The 20680-nt window shown below is 38.8% G+C and overlaps 1 protein-coding gene across 3 annotated transcripts in view; it reads right to left on the bottom strand.

The window, feature by feature from the left end:
* MTUS1 (microtubule associated scaffold protein 1) overlaps positions 1-20680 on the bottom strand; it is a 143820-nt gene that overhangs the window by 108603 nt on the left and 14537 nt on the right. For all 3 annotated transcript variants that reach the window (XM_033103942.1, XM_033103945.1, XM_033103941.1), the window contains one exon: positions 17681-17772. The gene's annotated coding sequence lies outside the window, so the exon portion shown is untranslated. The remainder of the gene's footprint in view (positions 1-17680; positions 17773-20680) is intronic.

Below are 20680 nucleotides of genomic sequence, written 5' to 3' on the forward strand. Positions count from 1 at the left end.
ACTGATTACCCTGGGAGTTGCCAGGATGCAGCAGAGAGCTTTGAGAGCCCAACCTTTCTCACCAACCAGATCAATAAAACAAGTGGAGTGTCAGAGCCAGTTCACTACACCATTCCACTATACAATTGCTCCCTCTAACTACAAGTAGACTTTCCTTAACTTTGAACCCTTAATTTATACTTTTGAGTTTTCCTCTCAGATAGCTAATACTCCCTTTAGAGACAGACAATCACTGGAAATTTTTCGTCATGGAGAATAGTGCCTCTAATTCCCTCTTGAGGTTATGCCTTCCATGTGAAGGAAGTTCCGTTAATGTTAACATTTCTGCTATTTTCCTGTCCTTTTCCTCACTTCACCCAGGAGAAATAAAGTGACTTAATGGATTCTGTAAAGGGAGGAAGAACAAGCTGGGCAAGTCCTCAGGTGTGGCGAGGGTGGCATTTGCCCCAGGCACTAAATGTAAGATAGGGTCAGTAACGGTGCCCCGTTGAGCCACACTGAAACCTGAGGCAAAGGGAGAAGTCAGAAATACTGACTCTGCCTTTATTTTAAAATTTGGGTATCGTGTTCGTCATGGAGTTTCTACATGAATTTTGATTTTTTAAAATAATTCATTAAATACAGAGGGTGCCAAAAAAATGTATACAAATTTTAAGAAAGGAAAAAAAACTGTATTAAAATTACACTGAGGGTAACCTCTTTGAGCACCTCCTGTAGTTGCAGAAATCAAACATGACTTGTATTCATCTTTTGTTATCAGTATATATTGAGTATCACAATTTGAATCGCTTTTCCTTTCTTAAAATGTGTCTACATGTTTTGGGCACCCTCTGTATTATTTATCCTGATCACTCAGGTTTTGAGGAGCACCCCTTAAATTCCCAACTTGAAGCGAGTGTCTCCCTCACCTCCCCCTAGTCCCAGCCCCGCTGCGGGCCGAAAGACAGCACAAGCTCCATTGTTCCCCCAGGAGCAAGCCCTGTCCCTGAGGTGGGAGGAGGTGGCGCGGGTGAGGCCAGCCCTGTTTCTGTACTGCAGTGACTGGGGGAGAGGGGAGGTGAGGGAGTAGTGAGTCTCTCAAACATAGCTCTGGTATCTGTAATTATACATGAAGTCCTACAATTACAGAATCTGTAATTATAATTCATCTACAATTTCATCTACTTGTATGACCATCTATCTACCTTACTCTTTTTCTTATTTCTCAAATGGATCATAACCAGAGAGAGGAAGAAGGCAGGAATAATACTCAGAAGAGTTAACACCAATCTTGAATGTGTGCTGGCCACAGCAGCTGGAGCAGAGTCCCAGAGATCAGGCCCCTGCTGAGCCAGGCATTTACCCTTCAGTTGTTGGATGTGGAGGACGTCCAAGGAATTACCCAGAAAAGGCCGCAGTGGCTGTAGCAACCCAAGGAAGCACAAGGGGCTTTGGGCAGTGGCTATTCACACACCGCTGCAGGAGAACGTCTGTATTTCAACAACCAGCTCAGCCACCCTGAATGGCAGTCTTGAAAAGGGGGTATTATTTATTGGGCCTGCTCAAAACTGTATATCTGTTACCTAAGAAACAAACCATGAGAAAAAAACAAGAAGTTTGCAGGAGCAAAACACATGTGAGGTGATTGGAGCTTCTGTCATGGACAAGGTAGGTGGAGCTTTGACTCAAGGAATCAGCCCGAAGACATTGTTCACATTGGTAACGTGCAGCCTCTATCCTGCAATCCACCTCACTTTTTCAGGTGAAACGTTGGTTTTAAATAACACAGACTGCGCAAGAGACTTTAAGCCTAAAATCATATATTCTTTTAACTTGAGTGGGAAACTCCAGTTCATGGCAGCTTTGTCCCTAGGAAGTGGTCATTTCCATGGAAGGAGAACTGCACATATAACTTTTTAAAAACAAGGCCTGGACTGCACATCTGAAACAAAGCCATGTGGGGCTTGGCACGGGGCTGGCTTTTAGCAGGCAGCCTCCCTGTGCAGGCCATACAGCCAGATCATGAACTACCCCTGGCAGATGCACCCAGGCAGCAAAGTAGAGGCCTCAGATGACACCAGCAAAACAGCAGAGCTAGTAGCAGGCACCAGTGAGATGCAGCTACAGCCATAGGGAAGAGAGTCTTTTCAGGTCCTTTCGACACATCGGTGGTCAACATAGTATTTATTGCTTTAAAAAGACAAAGCAGAAGGCTTTCTGTGCTAGAAAACTAGAGCGTTTCTAGCTTTGAATTGTTAACAATAGGTCTGGTAGGCAATGCTAAGTGAGTTACCCCAAATTCCATCCTGCATTAGAAGCAAGGAGGAAATAGTGGATAAGGTAGGCTGGAATCCATGTGGTTATTCCACTCTCCAGAGTCACAACACCTACACCTACACCTACACACACACACCAAAAAAAAGAAAAAAGAAAAAGAAAAACAACAGTGTTTCCAATTAGTATTTGTTCGTATAATTAAATATTAGGGATAAATCTTCCCCAGGAGGCAGGCTTTTTAGACTTAAATAATTCCAGAGTAAGAGACAGTAGAAGCATCTCTTGCTGTACAAACGTGAAAATGCCTGCTCATCGGAGAGCAAGTGTGTCCCTAGGCAGGGCCTTCTCCCCACCACCCGCTCCCTGGACAGCACGATGGTCTTTGGAAACACTAAAAACTGTTCTAGAAACTAGGTTCTAAGAATATCATTTTTCCCTGCATTACTATTTCAGGGTTAGGGGACTGGCTCATTTTCAAAATGCAGTGGTTAGTGGATGGGGCGGGGGGAGGAGGCAGTTCTGTGATCATCCGTGTCTTCTTCTCACACCAAGTGCTGAACTAACACAACTTCAGAGGCTTTGCAGTAATTACAGTAGTCCCCTCGTATCCACGGCGGGACACGTTCCAAGACCACCTAGTGGATGTCCGAAACCACAGATAGTACCAAACCCTATACACGTACTCTATGTTTTTTTCCTATACGTACCTACCTTTGATAAAGTTTAATTTATAACTTAGGCACAGAAAGATTAATAGGAACTAATAAAATAGAACAATTATAGCAATATACTGTAATAAAAGTTGACTGACTGTGATCTTTCTCTCTAATAACTGAGATGGCTACTAAGTGACTGAAGGACGAGACCACCTACAGCACTGAGACACTTCACAAAGGGATGACTCAGTCCCACGTGGGGCAGTGGGACAGAGCAGGATGGTGAGACATTTCATCACGATACTCAGAATGGCATACAACTTATAAGTTATGAATTGTTTATTTCTGGAATTCACCATTTAATATCTTCAGACCATGGTTGACTGCGGGTAACTGACACCACGGAAACCAAAACTGCACATAAAGGGGGACTATTAAACAACTCCTGTTATAGAAAATTAGTGCACTATTTCCTTTTATGGACTGGTTGTTTGGCATTCAGAACACTGTTTCCATTATTTAAAAAATACACATAAACAATTTTTAGGTTCCCAGACAGCCTATAGATGACATTTTAACCAACAATGGAGCATAACTGTTGCCCAATAGTACTGTTATTTCCCCCGGAATTATGTGAAATATAACCAGCATTGCACAGGGGGCCCTAAATGTCAGAAACACGTTTCCTTTGATAGAACTACAGCCTCTACAAAAATAAATCTTTTATCCTCTCTCTAGTGGGCAACGTGGCGACAGTAATTACTCAAAAAAAGTGGTTTCTTGCTCTGTGTTGTCCAGATGGCAGGGCGTCTCTATCCTTGCTCCTCTCCCCCACACCTGCACCCCAGGTGTGCAGGCAGTGACAGAAAAGATTGAACTCCCTCCAGATTTCTCTCTTCCTACTTGCAGAGGCAGCAAGAGTTAAAATAGTCCTTCATTTCAAGGATGGATGAGCCCCAAAGGAAGAAAATTATTTGAGGTGAAGAGCTTAGTATAAATCCAAAAGTATCTTTACCTTAGGGGAAGCTGAACTGTTAGTAGCAACAAACAGTTCAAATGCTTAGCAATATTGGAAGCAACGGAAAGAGATGTTTATCTTTTTACCATTAACATGATGCTCGTTCGGAACCTTAAACACTGAAGAGGTCAGGACCCTGGAGCATGAGCACTTGCTATCTACCCCTCATCACAGGCTCAGCGTTGCTGCAGTTAACACTCCAAACCTCAGTGGCGTAACACAACGGCCAAGGGGGTGGCCCAGGGGCTCTGCTCCTATCTCTGCTCAATCAGGGACTCTTGACTGAAGCTTCATCTCAACAAAAACTTCCACAGTCACAGACACTGGGAAAGGACCACAGCAAAGCTTCTAGTCACTCTTAAAAGCCCCTGCCTAGAAGTGATGCACATCACTCCTGCTCACAGTTCACCAAAGCAGGCTATCGCACAACACTTAACCTCAAGAAAGCTGGGAAGTACAATCTTACCATTTGCCCAGAAGAGAGAAAACTGGAAATAAGTGTGCAAAGCATTACGGTAGTAAGGGAAGAACTGCTTTCCAGTATGAATTAATCATGTCAACATCCAGTATAGGGTACATCACACCAAATTAGGACCTTCACTAAAGTCTTATGTGAGTGACACTATAGTTCCTCTGCCCAAATGATACCATTTCAGCCAAGAACATCTATCAGTGATTCAAATTTCAGGGAAGGCAAAAAAAAAAAAAAAAAAAAAAAAAAGGATGAGAAATAAGTGATGGCTTCTGTCTATCACCAATATCTAATTGGTCTCAAAACGGAAGGTGGTTTTAATGACCAGAACTGTAGCACAGGCTGGCTGGTCACCAAACCCATTTCTTTTTTTTTTTCCTTTCCCCCCCATAAAACTGAAAGCACATTCTATTAGTAAAAACAAATCTAATCAATATCAGAGCAATTTTAAGGACAAGATCAGAACCTTGGAAACTAATGGATAATTAAATATCCACAGAGTGCCATATGCAGTATATAAATTATCACCATCCTTGATTAGCCACTGAAAAAATGGGAAATTGTATCAATCCCACCCATCCCAAAGACCATGTACAAATCCCATTCCTCCGTAAAATGTCCTCCTGCTGCTCCTACACAATAAATGAAAAAGATATGACTGCTGCATGTCACTGTGACATTTTAGAATAGCTAGATTATATAATAGCAGCCAATATACGAGGTCAGACAATTAAGTTCACAAACACATTCTAGAAAAAGTGCTACATACCTCATTGCTAAATATCACTATAGTCACCTTCGAAGTACTCTCCTTGGGAAGCTATGCACTTATGCCAGCGCCTAATCCACCCTTCAAAGCAGTTTTGGAACTCTTTCTGGAATGGCCATCAGAGCTGTTGTATTACACTTGATGTCGTAATGTCATCAAAATGTCTTCCTTTCAATATCTCCTTTATCTTCAGGTCAAGAAAGAAGTCATTGGGGGCCAGATCAGGTGACTAGGGAGGGTGTTCCAAGACAGTTATTTGTTTACTGGCTAAAAACTCCTTCACAGACAATGCCACATGATCTGGTACATGAATTGTTGGCAAAAAGTTCCAGTCGTCTAACTTTTTCACGCAGGCTTTTCAGCACTTCCAAATAATAAACTTGGTTAACTGTCCAGTTGGTACAAATTCATAATGAACAATCCCTGTGATATCAAAAAAGGTTAGCAACATCATTGCAATTAGTTTGCAAACTTAATTGTCCGACCTCATATGACTTATGCACAAAAAGCTCTAAGTAAGCTCTGTGTCCTACACCTAGATGGCAAGCAGCCTATACGGCAGCAAAGTGAGAGATCCAATAAGGATGTCTCCAGGAAAAACACAGAACTAATAAACATTGGAAAGTTTTAACCAACTGAAAAATTGAACTGAGAGAAATCTAAGAGTGTTTGTGGAGAATGTGAGCTGTTTTCTGTCAGATATTCAAAGAAAACCAAGTAAATGGAAAAATACAAATAGTTGTACAAGAAAGGAAACATCACCATAGTATACCACTTGGGTGACAGACACAATATTCAGTCACATTTGTTTTAAATATGGAAGTAAATAAAAGAAAGAGTGAAGAGAGAGGAAACGTGATTGCCTCAGAACAGACAGAGTGGGCCGTTCTTTTGTTATAATCCTTTTATTAGCACTACTTGTCTTCATAAACTCTGATCATACCGTAAGAATTAAGCAATTATGTAAAAGGATTATTTTGAAACTTTACTATCCATCCTGTTTTTTCCTTCCACTAAGAATCATCTTACCAAATGAGGCTGCTCTCTTAGTTCCTTTTTAAACCCTGAATACCTTAGCTCATCTCTGAGCTTCAGAAAAAGCTCAGTGAGACTACACACAGGGCTCCACGAAGAAACTGGCAAACTTGATCTGCAAGTGGCCTTTTTCTGAACCTAAATCTAGTGATTTATTCAGCTACTGCTCTATACTATTTATTCTGATTGGCTACTGGAACCTGCTCATTTTAAGTCAGTATTCATGCTTCAACATTTTTCTGCTGTTAACTCCAGCCACTTTGGGGGATACCTCTGGGCCATCAAGGTCAAATGTCAAATTCTACTCTAATTATATGTCACAGCAAAGAGGTGGTCTTATAAAACATATCCTAATATCAGAAACATTAAAATGTGAAAATGTCTTAGAAATGATGAAATACAGCAATTTATTAAAACCAATCGCAACACTTCAAACTCATTGGTTCTCAGGGTTAGGAGACCTTAAAAATGATCTGTAGAATCTTAACACTAATTTGACATTTAAATCCTCTTAGCCTATAATCAACCAGATCTCTGCAATCTCCAGAGAACGTATCATGGTTCTAGGCAGTTCCTACTCCTGTCTAGACACTCCCTGTCCAAAGTCATAAAGCATACGATAGTATTGGAGGTTCAATGTCTACCTACAGGAGACAGAAAACAGGTAGTAAAAAAAAAAAAAAAAAAAAAAAAAGGACAAAAGTTTATTTCTGTCTCGTGCAAAAGTACGCATAGGTTGTACAAGATTAAGGGACCCAAATGTCAGGGACCCAGGCACCCCCTTTCTCATTCCTCTAATGTGCATATCTTCAACCTATGGCCCAAAATAGTACTATCTGTGTTTCATTCAACATAACACCACATTCACGCCCATAGCCACACCTGCCTACAAGCAGGCTGCAAACTGAAGACCAGTACCAGCTAGTTGTACCCAGCTAAAAATTCTGCAACCATAAAAGGGGAAAAAATGGAGACTGAGGGACAAATAGCCACCTCTGCCACTTATAACCACCGACCCAATCCTTTACAAAGAAGTGCTCTTCACTAATACTGAAAGACTAGGTTTAGACTTAGGCTATTACATCTCTATAGAAGTTTCCTAGAAACCACGATGCTTTAAACTCAGGTTGATTCTAAAGGTACCTTGCTCGATTTAGAGCGATGGTCTTTTTATAGTTTTGACATAGATGTCCTAGTTATGACAACTATGGCAGTGGGCTTGTAGACCCTATGGAAAGCTCTGGATCACTTTGAAGCATTCTGGTGTAACAGAAAAATTTAGTTTCCTTTCATAAAGATGGTCCAACAAGTTTACTGTCATACTGTCAGTCTGGTTTTGCTTTTCAATGAATACAAGTCCTTGAATGGTTCACTTGTTGAAGTGTGATTATTGGCAGTTGCAATAACCAAGATTTTAGATCTTGGACTAAAATCTGTATTCAATCCAAAATTGTAGACTGGTAAAATCACAAAACAAATACAATTAGAAATGAGATTTGAAACACGTATGTGCTGTCTACCATGTACTGGGCACAGTTAGGTTCTAGATTAGAAGCATTTGTGTAGGAAGTGAGACATAACAATGAGGTAAGTGCCTGACTAGAGAAAAGATCGATGTATTCGTACAACAAAAGTAATGAACAGACCACAACAGAGAGAAAATTTAAGCTTGCTTAAGGAAGCCAGGGAAAAACATCAAATAAAATGGAAGGACAGGAAATGCAATCAGAAGGAATCACAATGGCTCTGAAGTGTGAAGGGACTGGAATGGTTGGAGAGTGTAAGAATCTCCAAGTGTCCGTGAGTGGAAATGGGATAAAGGCCAGTAGTTGGGTAGCTCAAGAGTTTGGATTCTATTCTGGGAACAATGTGAATCTGCCAAAACTGTTATAACACTTAGGTTTGACTGAAGTATGGAAGATATCCCAATGAGGAAAGACCAGTGGCAGGAAATTGCAGGGATGGATCTGGACTAGCACAACAGTGGTGAGATGGGAGACGAAAAGCCAGACGAAGCTTAGAAGGATCACCTCTGTGTCATGTGCACTGAACTTGGCACACAGTGAATGCCCAATACAAAACTGTTGAATTAAATTTTATTTTCACAGACTATTTCACTTATATTAATATTTTCAGAAGAAAGCTACAGCAGATAGTTATAAGAAAGCTGCATAAATAGTCACATACTAGGTTATTAAAAAAAAAACTTAAGCTTTTAGTATCAATTGTAAGAGTTTTATATTTTCTTTTTTAAATAAACTAATACATGAGTTTAGGGTACTAATTCTGAGTGCACTAGGTGCTAAGAGATTTTTACCTATTCCAAACAACAAATAAAGGAGATATTCAAAGAACAAATAAGAGATCTAGGTTAAAATGAATAATTTATTAAGCATAGAGACAGATACTATTTAGTTTTATCATCCAAGGAAAAGTAATTCATTTCTTTCTAAAAACACAGAAACTCAGTTTTTATGTGAAAATACTACTCAACAATGAACACTATCAGAGAAACTGTTTATACCAAGGTAAAACAATTAAAACTATCTCAACAAATATACAGAGGGTGCCAAAAAAAATGCATACACGTTTTAAGAAAGGAAAAAACTGTTATTAAAATTGTAATACTTAATATATACCGATAACAAAAGATGAATACAAGTCACGAGTATACATTTTTTTTGGCACACCTGGTATTATCACCCCTTCCCCCATTCAAGTCTACAATCACATAAGGTTTGTATTTAAAATATTTTTAAGACCTTGCGTTTCATTAATTAGAATATTTTTATAGGAATAATCAAGTATCCCCAAGTTTCCTAAAAGTATATAGATGCCCCATCTCCAAAAAACAAAAAAAGAAGTTACAAGACCATCAGCAGGTAACAGAGAATGTACTCAAAATTGATATAAAACACCCCAGAAAAATGAAAGAATAATCCAAGGGAAAATATTTTTACACTAATAAGATTAAACAATTAGCCAACATTCTGTTTAAACCTTATGAGTAAGTAAAGTTTGATAAGCCTCAGGTTGCATTTTAGTGAGAACTGGCATCTGAAAACTAACTTAATCAGTTAATAATACAGTATGGTCAGTCAGTCTCAGATAATTCACAGTATGCAATTAAAATCTTTCAGGCAGATAGAGTTGGGCCCTAGATGATTACAAGGGCAACACCACTGAAGAAAAGTTCCCAGCTAAAGTCGGCTATAAGATTCAACACAAAGCCAATTAATTTGACCTACTGAGGTTCAAGAATTCTGATTCCTGGACTTTACTCCAAAGATTTTCTGCCTTAAGAATTTCCTAAAACCTCAAAACCTGCATATGAAAGGCCCCACACATTCACAAACTCTTAAAACTTCATTCCTGAAAGCTTAGTAATTTTACTAAGTAAAATGTTTTAACATTTTACAACTGTGTTTCAGTACATCCTACACTCTTTAAATATACAATAAAACAGCAGAAGTAAAGCTGTGTTTATCCAATCCTCATTTTTTGCTGCTTAGCTAAATTGCCAAATTGCCAGGTTAAAGATGCTCAGAGCATTTTAAATCATGAATATGCAAATAATTCTAGTTTTCTTCCAACCCTCCCTCCCAATCTGCCGCATTCACTTACTTTCTTCTCTGTCTCTCACATACAAGCACATGCATACATACACGTATGTGCAGGCAGAGCTATAACCAAAAAAAATAAAATATAACAAGGACCTAGAAACTTCAGATGACACCTAAACTAAAGTTTATATAGAGTAATTTCCTACACACTCCACGCTATTGCAGATGTAACCATAAAGTGACCATGCTCAGTTGTAACAACATATTAAATTTTTACCCATTGCCTAATGAGATTTTGTATTTGACAACTTAAGCTCAAAACAAAGCACCACATTTAACTCTCTTCCTCTCCAAAAAGTAGGTAAAAGTGCATTTACATTTGTTCTTAATAATCTTTGCAATTTCACGCATTCTAGAATTTATCTAGAAGTAGGGGTACTTCAATATTATCAGTATCACAAAATGTAAAGTGGTGAAAAGTAGATAAGACTTTAAAAGCAGTTTATTTTAAAAAGTTTCACTTCTAAAACTTCATGGACTCTGTTAAGTGTTTTTGCTGAATTTAAACATCTCAAATCAATTATGTCAAGGTAACTTACATTCCTCAGAATATCAAAATCAACAGCTGTAAAAATAAGCAAGAGTAGTAGTATTCAAGTTATCAAGTCAAAAAAAAAATTGCTTTTGGTTGTGCCTAAGAGACTGTCTTTTCATACAGCAATGCAGAAACTACCAGACTGAAAGAAATCAGAACACCAGACCATAAAATGAATCCTCTCAGGAGACCACAGTTATTCAAAGACCAGCTCCGCCTTGCAGCAGTATTACAGCTGAGTGTAATGATTTTTTTCTCCAAACTAAGGAATTTTCCTTGGTCTCTCTGCCAACAAAACATCAGAGTTTTCTGAGGCTTATGAGGCAGAAAACTCATATGCAGATGTTCCTTGGTTATACTGTACATCATTTACAGTAAAACTCAAAACAAAACAAAATGAAAAGTTCTGTAAAGTAAGCAACTTACTGGTCTATCCAGACCATCTCTGAAAACAGGAGGGACTTCTGTTCGTCTGATTAAATCAGCATTCACTGTTACTAGGGGACTGCTTCTGGATTAAAGAAGCCAGAATATTCCAGTGATTTCAATAATAAAAATTTTTTAAATGGTTTCAAAGGAAACATGTTAAGTATGCATCTACATCATAATAGGAACTCATAAGATACAATTTTTATTAATCTATCTACAATTTTACTTCATTTCCTATGCTAATAAATTCTTAGGAGTTTCATATCCTTTAAATTTAGGAAGTCATAAGTACCCAGAAATTCACAAATTAATAAGTAAATATGCGTAAGAGAAAGTTCTAGAAAGGTAAGAACCATTACAATGATTCACCACCACCCCCTCAGGTGCAAGTGGGGTACAAAGGATCTCTCACATTATAAATTTGCTTCCTACATTTCTACTGTTATTTAAATACTTATAATTACTTTTGGAATCTTGTTTAAATACCAAAATATTAAAAATATTTTATGCTCCAATGAAATAAGACACATTCTTCATGGACTGTACTTTTTTGATCAGCATTTCTTTCCTTGAAACTGAAATTGAAAGATCTGGAAATCATTTATTCAGAATCTTGCGCCTGCTATCTGCTCAAAATAGTCAATGTAGGCCCTAAATGCATGGGACTTTCAAATTCCCACAACAGTTTGTCCAGTTCAGACACCTGAAATACATGCCAAAAAGTTTTGCATGCAGGCAGTCTACACATGAAGTCTCACACTATAACAGATAAACTTCTCCTGAAATAAAGCACGTCTCAAAGATAATTTTACTATTTTTCTGTTAAGAGGGCCCATTCATAGAAAAGGGATTGACTAACACTGGTGACTGATTCATCTTCCAGTGCTTGAAGTATCCAGAGTTCACTGAATTCAACCTTCTTATTCCATATGTGAAAAAAACTGTGGTCTAGAGAGTATAAATTAATTTCAATTACCATCTCTATGGTACAACTCTAGGAGTCACCATTCACACTATATGCTATGGAAAAGAAACCCCAGGGGTACCATTTACATGAAAGATGGTAATGGGGCCCCTACAATTGTGCAATGTAGCAGCCCTGATGACTTCCAAGTTCATGCAACTATTTAGAAACAGAACCAGGATTAGAAACTCGTCCCCAGCCCCTTTGGCTTATCACCATGTTGCTTCATAAAAATATGGCAGGGGATCGGGGGGATGCAAAAAGTAAAGGTGAAGTTAAGATAAAAATCCAAATGATTATCCTCTTTCACGATATGTATTTAACCACTCATGAACGATATGACTACCACAGACTAATCCTGCATTAAGAACATCGAATACACTAAAAGGAGAGCCTGCAGAAACTAGAGACAAGCCTACAGAACAAAACAACTTTAAGAAAATATAAAGATGTCCTACACCAATGTAACATTCAATCAACAGTCTGTGTCCCAACGCTACAGGTGAGAACACGAGTAAATATTTCACTTGTAGTACCCAAATCTGAATCCCTATTGCTCTCTACCTCCCACTGACTACACCACAAAGGAGACAAATAAAGGGATTCATAATTACAACGGTCATGTGCATCTGCTAAAACAAAATTATCTGGTCCTGTTTCCTAGTAGAAGTGACCAGCTTCGTTCGTATTGATATCATACCAAGGAAGCACTTCCAGCTACAATCGCTGATGCCAATTAAGATAAGAAACCAGTACATTCAGTTCTCTACTGGCTCTCAAAACATATTCCATTTTTCTACAAAGAGAAACTAGGCCAAAAGTTAATGCCTTTATGTCCAACGTTTTTTGTAACCCAGTATCACTCAGTGATACGGAGGGCACTACATAAAAACATTTCTGGTCACTACTTAGTAAATAAGCAGAGAAGCTCTTCCAGGTTCTGAAACAAACAATCAAACAACAACAACAACAACAAAAAAAAAAACACAGAGGAATGAGAGGTAAGGAGAAACAAAACGGACACAAGTCTTTGAAAGAGTAGTGGCATAGGAACTTCATGAAGATTATATAACAAGACTAATCAATCCATGTAAGAGTATCGAAGAGATTAAATCTCCCCAGACATGTTCATACAAAAACAGACCAGCTGTTATGAACTGAATCATCCTTCCAGCTTTCTAAGCATGTGCAACAAGCATGCACACACAACTTTATCCTCCTTTCACCTGCTTGATTTGAAAAGTTAACTGAGGCTGAGAAATTATTATTTCTCTTTATGCCCTGAGATACCAGTGAGGATGTAAGAGACAAAAGCAAACAGTTAAAACAGAAAGAATAGGAATCAGATCCCCCCCCCCAAAAAAAAATAATAATATATACCACTGGAAATTAATGTCCCTGAACCAAGCTTTTAAAACAGTTTGTGCTGCCTCAGATCACCAAATCCAAGTGCAGCAGTGAGAGAAGAGTCTGAAAAAGTCTAGTATTAGCCACAGTCACTAGAGGCTGCCTGGAGGTGCTCTGGGGCTGCTGGAAGCAACTGAGAAAGCCCCATGTTTGCATCAGTGGTCCTCATGCACCAAGACAAACTTAGGGTACGATGCTGCACTTTGACGGAGCACCAAAACCCAGAAGGGAATTCCCAGGAAGAATTCTCTCAACATATCCCTCATCACTTCTGTTTTTGTCAACCAGCATGCAGACATCACACCTACACACACATGTATCAACAGCTAGCATTTCCAAGGTGCAGACGCAAGCTCAAAGCACACAATAGATAGGTGGATCTCAGATGCAAAGGTGCTCATTCAAAGCCTGTGTTCCTACCCACTCTGCAGCCCCTGCACACACACTTCCTCCTCCTCCGCCTCCATTCTCCTAATTACACGACCTTCAGTTATCCTGCTGGTACAGGCAATCCCCTACTTACAAGCAGGTTATCTTCCAAAGTTCATTTGGAACTTTATTTTAAGTCAAAACTAATTTTCTTAGAGCAATGCTATGAATGATGATTAGGTTCCCAGGTTGGCCCCCAAACAGAAACCCACTTAATCCATAAGGCAAATACTACTGTGTTCAGGAAGACCTACTAATCCATTCACATATGTATCAAGACCAAGAAGCTGAACGTGAGTTACGGTATTATTTCAATGGGAAAAAAATGCACCCCAAGTCAGAAAAAAGAGAATGGAAGTAGTTACTTTTTCTACTTGACTCTGGCTACCAACAGATACAATGGAATATTATTCAGCCATAAAAAGAAATGATAGTCTGATAAATGCTACAAACAGATGAACCTTGAAAACATGCTAAATGAAATAAACCAGACACAAAAGGACACATGTGGTATGATGCCTCCTATGTGAGGTACTAAGTACAGGTAAATTCATAGCAATATAAAGTAGAATGGAGTTTACCAGGAACTAGTGGGAAAGCTGAATAGGAAATTATTCTTTAATGTGTTAAAGTTTCTGTTTGAGATGATGAAAAATTCTGGAACTAGATAGTGGTAATGACTACACAACACTGTGAATGTACTTAATGCCACTGAATTGTATGCTCAAAAATGGTTAAAAATGGCAATTTTATGTTATCTATATTTTATCACAGGAGAAAAAAAAGGTATGACTACAAACTAAAAGAGCTAATGGTTTAACTACATTACTACCTCAAATTTCCCAATCTACAGGAGCAAAATCCTGTACCACGTATCTTAGAACTTCGAGCTGCCTCATGAATATCTGAGATCTCAGATGCTAAATCCACAAATGGAAAGGGCCCACACTATAGCACTCATCGCTGACCATTGGGGAACTCCACAGCGGCCAGGCAGAAGCTCTTCTGAGCCAGACAGTCACACAGAAAGAACCCACTTGTACATATGAACACATACCTTAAGTGTGGAAGTTTTGTTGCTAAAATCTTCATTTAAATTCTCACTCTATCAATATGAGTCATAAAACAAATAAATGGTATCACAGAAGAGTCAACTTATGATAGTAACCAGGACACATTTGCTGACAAAGATTTTTAGACAAGGCAGTTTAAGATTAAGAAGGCAGCACTGAGACAAACAGCCTCATCCATGGCCAACAGACAGGTTGGCCACGGGACAAGTCCCAGGAGAGCTTAGGTGTAGACTCCAGGTGAAGCAGCCTGGCCAGCCTACTCCAGCTGGGGTCCAAAATGCAAAGTGAGCACAAAATGCACAACCCAACTGAGTCACACATTTTAGGAAATGGCTTCCAGGCAGGCGTTTCACAGTTCACTTCAAGTGCTTAAGTTCCTATTAGTGCCCCCCAAAACCACTCAGAGCCAGTGTTGATATTATTTCCAGAAATAATATCAACTACCTCTACATAGAACACTCCCTCTCAAGGCCCATGTAATAAGAAACCCCTTCTCTAGGGTTAAATTTCAACTTGATTGCGTGGTTCCAAGAATAAGAACTGTCTAACAAACTTCCTCGTAGTATTTACAGAAGTCTCAGGCATAAACTCTTACGTTATGTAAGCATTCAATAAAGTAAGCAGTCAATAAACATTGGCTGCCAATCAGAATTTTTTAGCTATCCATTAAACATCGCTTACAGAGGATGAATCAAAATTAATAAATGGTAAACAACCATTTTTAACATCTAAACATAAATATAAAAAAGTAAAAGAGAAAACAAACAATTAAATATAAAAAATAGGTATGTGTAATACTCCCCTGACCCTTCTCTTTTAAGAGTAACTGTCTTTTGGAAAGCAGTGTCAAGTCATAAAAATACATTTCATGTACTCTTACTTTAAATGGAAAACGCTGAGTGTGGGCTCAGTTCACAACAACCCCCTTTCTCTGAGAACAGCCCCTTTTACTCCCAGAAGTGGGCCCCACTACATGAGCTAGCCCTGGTGAAGACACCTACCTCAGATGGGGTCAGATTTTCTCTCCCCAGCATTTGGATTTAAAACAGCTAGTCAGGCATACTGTGATCATGGAACTCCCTGGAACTGAAAACCATAAATCCAAGCCCCTGTGGAGCTAGCCTCCTGCCTCCAAGCATCCAGAAGCACAAGAAGTAAGTGTCCACAGGGAGACGGATGCTACCAATGTTCCAACAGAAGCAGAAATGGAAAACAATGAGGGGACTGACTGACCTGACTTGGTTTCTGGTAACTTCCTTGACATTGAGTTCTAAGAAATATTCCATACTCTTATAATAGTTACGCATTTTTTTTTTTTTTTGCCCCAGTTAGCTTGGATATCTATTACTTTCAATTAAGAGTCTTAAGTAAACTCTTGCCAAGGATTTATCCTAGGAAAGACTTTAGAGGTTTTTCAGCTTATTTTTTACACCTATGATGACTGAGCAACAACCTAAATGTTAATATGGGACTGAGTTTAAAAATTGCAATAGAGTAACTCAATGAAATACAACCATTTAAAAACTGTGCCATTTACAAAACAACTAGGAAAAATGTCTGTGTGTTTTACCATTACAACGACATAAAATACAGAGAAAAAGGACATGAGAAAAGGAAAACAGTAGACCTACATGGGGGTACAGGGCTGTGAGTGATTGATGCTGTGTTCATCCTGTTGGTACTATTAATTAAAACCAGGAAGAAAAATGTAATAATTGCCCCAAATGAGAAATAACACAAATATCCATCACTGGTAGATGAGTAAAAAAAATTGCAGTTCATCCATTTAAAGAAATACCACTCAGCAATGAAAAGATAGGCCACCAACACAACAATAGAGAGGTATCTCAAACACATATGCTGAGTGAAAGACGCCAGACACAAGACGCATAATTCCACCTATATACTATCCGGAAAGGCAAAACAATGAAGATAGGACTTACAACAGCGTTTGCCTGTAGTGGAAGGAGAGGACTGAAGATGGCACAAAGAAACTTTTCGAGATGATGAAAAGTTCTGTTTATTTTTAATTGTAGTTGGTGGTTATATAACTGTGTTTGCCAAAATTCAATGAACTGTCCACCTAAAATAGGAAAAATGTCACTGTATGCAAATTACACCTCAATAAACCTGATTTAAAAATAAAGACAAGGGGATGGCCGTTGGACAGGAGTCCACCTTCCTCCCAGAATGCCAGCATTTTACATAAACCTGCTTTTCTTTCAAAACATAAAAAATAAAATAAAAATAATAAAGAAGACACTAAGTGTGGAAAACAATCCAAAACTAGGAGGAGGCACTGCTAAGACATGTTTTCAAACACTGGGTGACATTCAGTCATCCCATGCATGTATCAGGTACTCAGCATATGCCAAACACTCTGCGAGGTGTGAACGTAGAGTGAACAAAATACACAAAGAATAACACAACTATGCAAACAGCAATTGTCGTCAGTGAAGAAAAGGGTGGCACTCTGATTGCTATCATGGGAGTAGAGGGGTTACTAGCAAGTCATGTGTTTAGCTAAAACTTGAATAAGTAGCAGATTAAGAAGCAATGAATGGAAAGGTTTTAAGTGCAATATTTTGTCAACAGTCAATAGTAACTCAACTGTATAAATAGATGAAGTGCGGTAATATTTTAGTATTCTGATATACTGTGGAATGGGACCTCCCAAGTAAGCATCCAAGCAAATGAAGGTCTTAAAACAGCAGTATAGACAGTGGCCAGAAGATGTAAAGAAGTATTTTGAACTTTAGGGAACCTCAAAGAATATTACTGTTCCTATACCCATGCCCAATACTTCAAAAATGATTAACAGAAGGTATGCATTTCCCTGAAATGAGGTTGCCTAAGGGCCACTAAATGTTCTGGTATTTCAAAGTGATTTATTATACTTTTTACTTTTGGCTGAATTTACCAACGTTTCCACAAGCTTCTCAGAGATTCTAAAGGATCACACACATGTGTGTATACACACACACACACACACACACACACACACACTTACTTACCAAAAAGTGAACTGAAGTGTTCCTGTTTGGTAAACAAAAGTCTTCACTCCACAGGCACAGCGCAGAGATACTGCAGGTTTGGTTCCAGACCACTGCAATAAAGCGAGTCACATGATTTTTTTTTGTTTCCCAGTGCATATAAAAGTTCTGCTTACACTTTACTATCGTCTATTAAGTGTGCAATAGCATTATATACAAAAAAATGTACATACCTCAATTTTAAAATACTTTATAGCTAACACATGCAAACCGTTATCTGAGCCTTCAACAAGTCATAATCTTTTTGCTGGTGAAGGGACTTGCCTCAATGTTGAAGGCTATTGACTGATGGGGGTGGTGGCTGCTAAAAGCTGGAGTGGCTGTGGCAATTTCTTAAAATAAGACGACAATCAAATCTGCCTCTACAATTGACGCTTCCTTTCAGGAACGATTTGTGTGTGACATAGGATGCTGTTTGATGGCATTTTACCCACAGTAGAACTTCTTTCAAAATTGGAGCCAATCATCTCAAACCAAGTTTATGTAATATTAGACATCCTTTGCTGTCATTTCAACAATCTTCACAGCATCTTAATAAGGAATAGATTTCATATCAAGAAACCACTTTCTTTGCTCATCCACAAGAAGCAACTCCTCGTGAATTTACCTTTTATCATGAGAACGCAAGCACTACTCTCTCTTTATCCTCCTTAACTCCCAGGCTGCTCCTTCTCAAACGCTTTTGGTGAGTCTTCTCTGAGCAGCCTCTACATGTTGAGGGTAAGCAAGGAGGGCTCGGGCTCAGCTTTTAAACCCTTCTTTTCCTACACTCATATCTTATTTTAAATACATTCTGTTGGGTAACAACTCCCATAAGGATAACTCTAGCCCTGATCCTTCTCTAAAGCTCCAGCTTTGAATACCCAACTGTCAATTCAACATCTTCATTTGTCGTGCCTATCTAACAGGCATCTTAAATTTCACCTGTCTGGAAGAGAACTTCAGGCTTGCCGAGCCCCACCAGCTTCCTCCTTGCTCCAGCGCTCCTTACTCTCAGTGAAAGATACCACTATGCATCCAAGTTGATCATGCAAAAAAACCAAGAAATCAGCTTCGATTCCCCTTTTCCTGTCACCCCGATAGTAACTCCAATAGGCGCTGCTGCTTCAAAATACATTCCAAATGCAACCATTTCCCACCTTCACTCTCGTTTCAAGGCAAAGCCACCATTAGCCCCTTTCCTCCTTACAGGACATTCTTCACATTGCAACCAGAATGATGCTTCTGAATTGTAACTCATGCAAATCTGCTCTCAAAGCCGCCTCATCACACTTAACATAAAAAATATACTCAGTGGCCTGGAACAATTGGCAACAGATTAGCCTTTGTGCTACGGTGACAAGAAATATCTTCAAAGGCAAGGGAGTCCTCCCTGCCATCCCCAAATCAGATATTATTTAAACCTCATAGTCAACTCTGAGGCGCAGAGGAAGAATCTCTGAAAATCAATAACCACCCATTCCTAAACAAATGAGTGTTCAAACAAAAGTAATCTGGTTTCACCTTAAATAGAAAAAAAGAAGTCTCTAAACTAAATATTGTTTTGCCTATGTTATACCCAATCGAAAAACAACTACCATTCTGAGATTATTTTGTATCTCAATTTCAGACTGAAGTTTCTTCTAGCTCATGTCTTCAACATAAAAGATGCACCATATGTATCCAAAGAGTCATTAGTAAGTGTGTTACATAATTCCCCGCAGAAATTTCAACTTTAAATGTATAGGTCTTTGTTTAAATAACCTGTTGTCTGCAAGTTTTCAAACAATGCTTCACTTTGTGTTTCCCAGGCAGTATAGGAAACAAGGCACGTTACTGTTTCCATTCCGCAAACACACTGGGACTAACATTAAATACAAAATATTTTCTTGCAAATTAGAAACATCTAGAAATATAGTCCACTAAATCCAGCCTCATAAAAAGAATAACCTCCAATGTTTACTTTACTAAAAGTTTCTGGAGTTTTTTTTTGTTTTTGTTTTTTAAGTCAATCACTAAAACTTTTTACCTCCTCCTACACAAGCCAGGAAGAAAACACTATGCCCTGCTCTTTTCACACCTGCCTCTCCACAGGACTGCATCCTTAAGGGATCCTCGTCAGGCACCAGGAAGGCAACAGTGGCTCTGTGCTATTCAGGCCCTCCTCCTAAACGGGGACGATTTCCAGGCCTAAGGCCACTCTCTGATTTCTAACTTGGCCCTAGATTATCATGAGTCAATTTTTAGAGAGAAACCCTTCCGAAGCCAGGCAAGACCCAGTAGGATTAGCAACAAGCAAGAAGCCCCTGAGGGGCTTGCCCTCCAAGGATAGTGGGGTCATGACCTTCATAGCCCAAAACACCCACTGCCCTCAGTTGAGCAGCCCAAGGCTGGGCTCCCATTGCAATGTGCCAACCCATAGTGCCTGTGATTTAATCAGGTTAAAAAAGAAAAGAAATATCAAAGATGAAAGAGATTTCCCAATCTTATGAGAATTTTAACCCATGTACCAGATAATATGAAACAACTCAGTGACGAAGATTTTCTTTCCTGAAATGTCAAGCCCAGGAGGAACACTGAGATTTAAGATTTGTGTAACAGCCTTGAGAAGAGGTAGATATTGATAAAAATATTCAAAGAAAATTTTAGTCACCTTTCAAAAAAAGAAGAGCATCCCAAGAAATGTAGTAAGTTAACTATCCCCTTGTGCTATTTATAAATATAACCATATACTACAACATCTGTAATTGGAACAGGCCTACCAGAAACCCTAAATATATCAGATGTTAAAACTCTACACCATTTACTGCTACACCTCAATAAAACACAACTATAGTAACATGAGTTTCAACTTAAACAGTTGGTTGATTTTTCCATCTCACTACTAAAATGAAGCAAAAGAACCTCAAACTAGGTTTGAATATTTTAACAACTGAAATTTTATGGGAGAACACATCTAAAAAATAGAGGGAAAAATACATT

Source organism: Rhinolophus ferrumequinum, chromosome 4, assembly GCF_004115265.2.
Source record: "Rhinolophus ferrumequinum isolate MPI-CBG mRhiFer1 chromosome 4, mRhiFer1_v1.p, whole genome shotgun sequence".
In the NCBI taxonomy this organism is placed as follows: Eukaryota; Metazoa; Chordata; class Mammalia; order Chiroptera; family Rhinolophidae; genus Rhinolophus; species Rhinolophus ferrumequinum.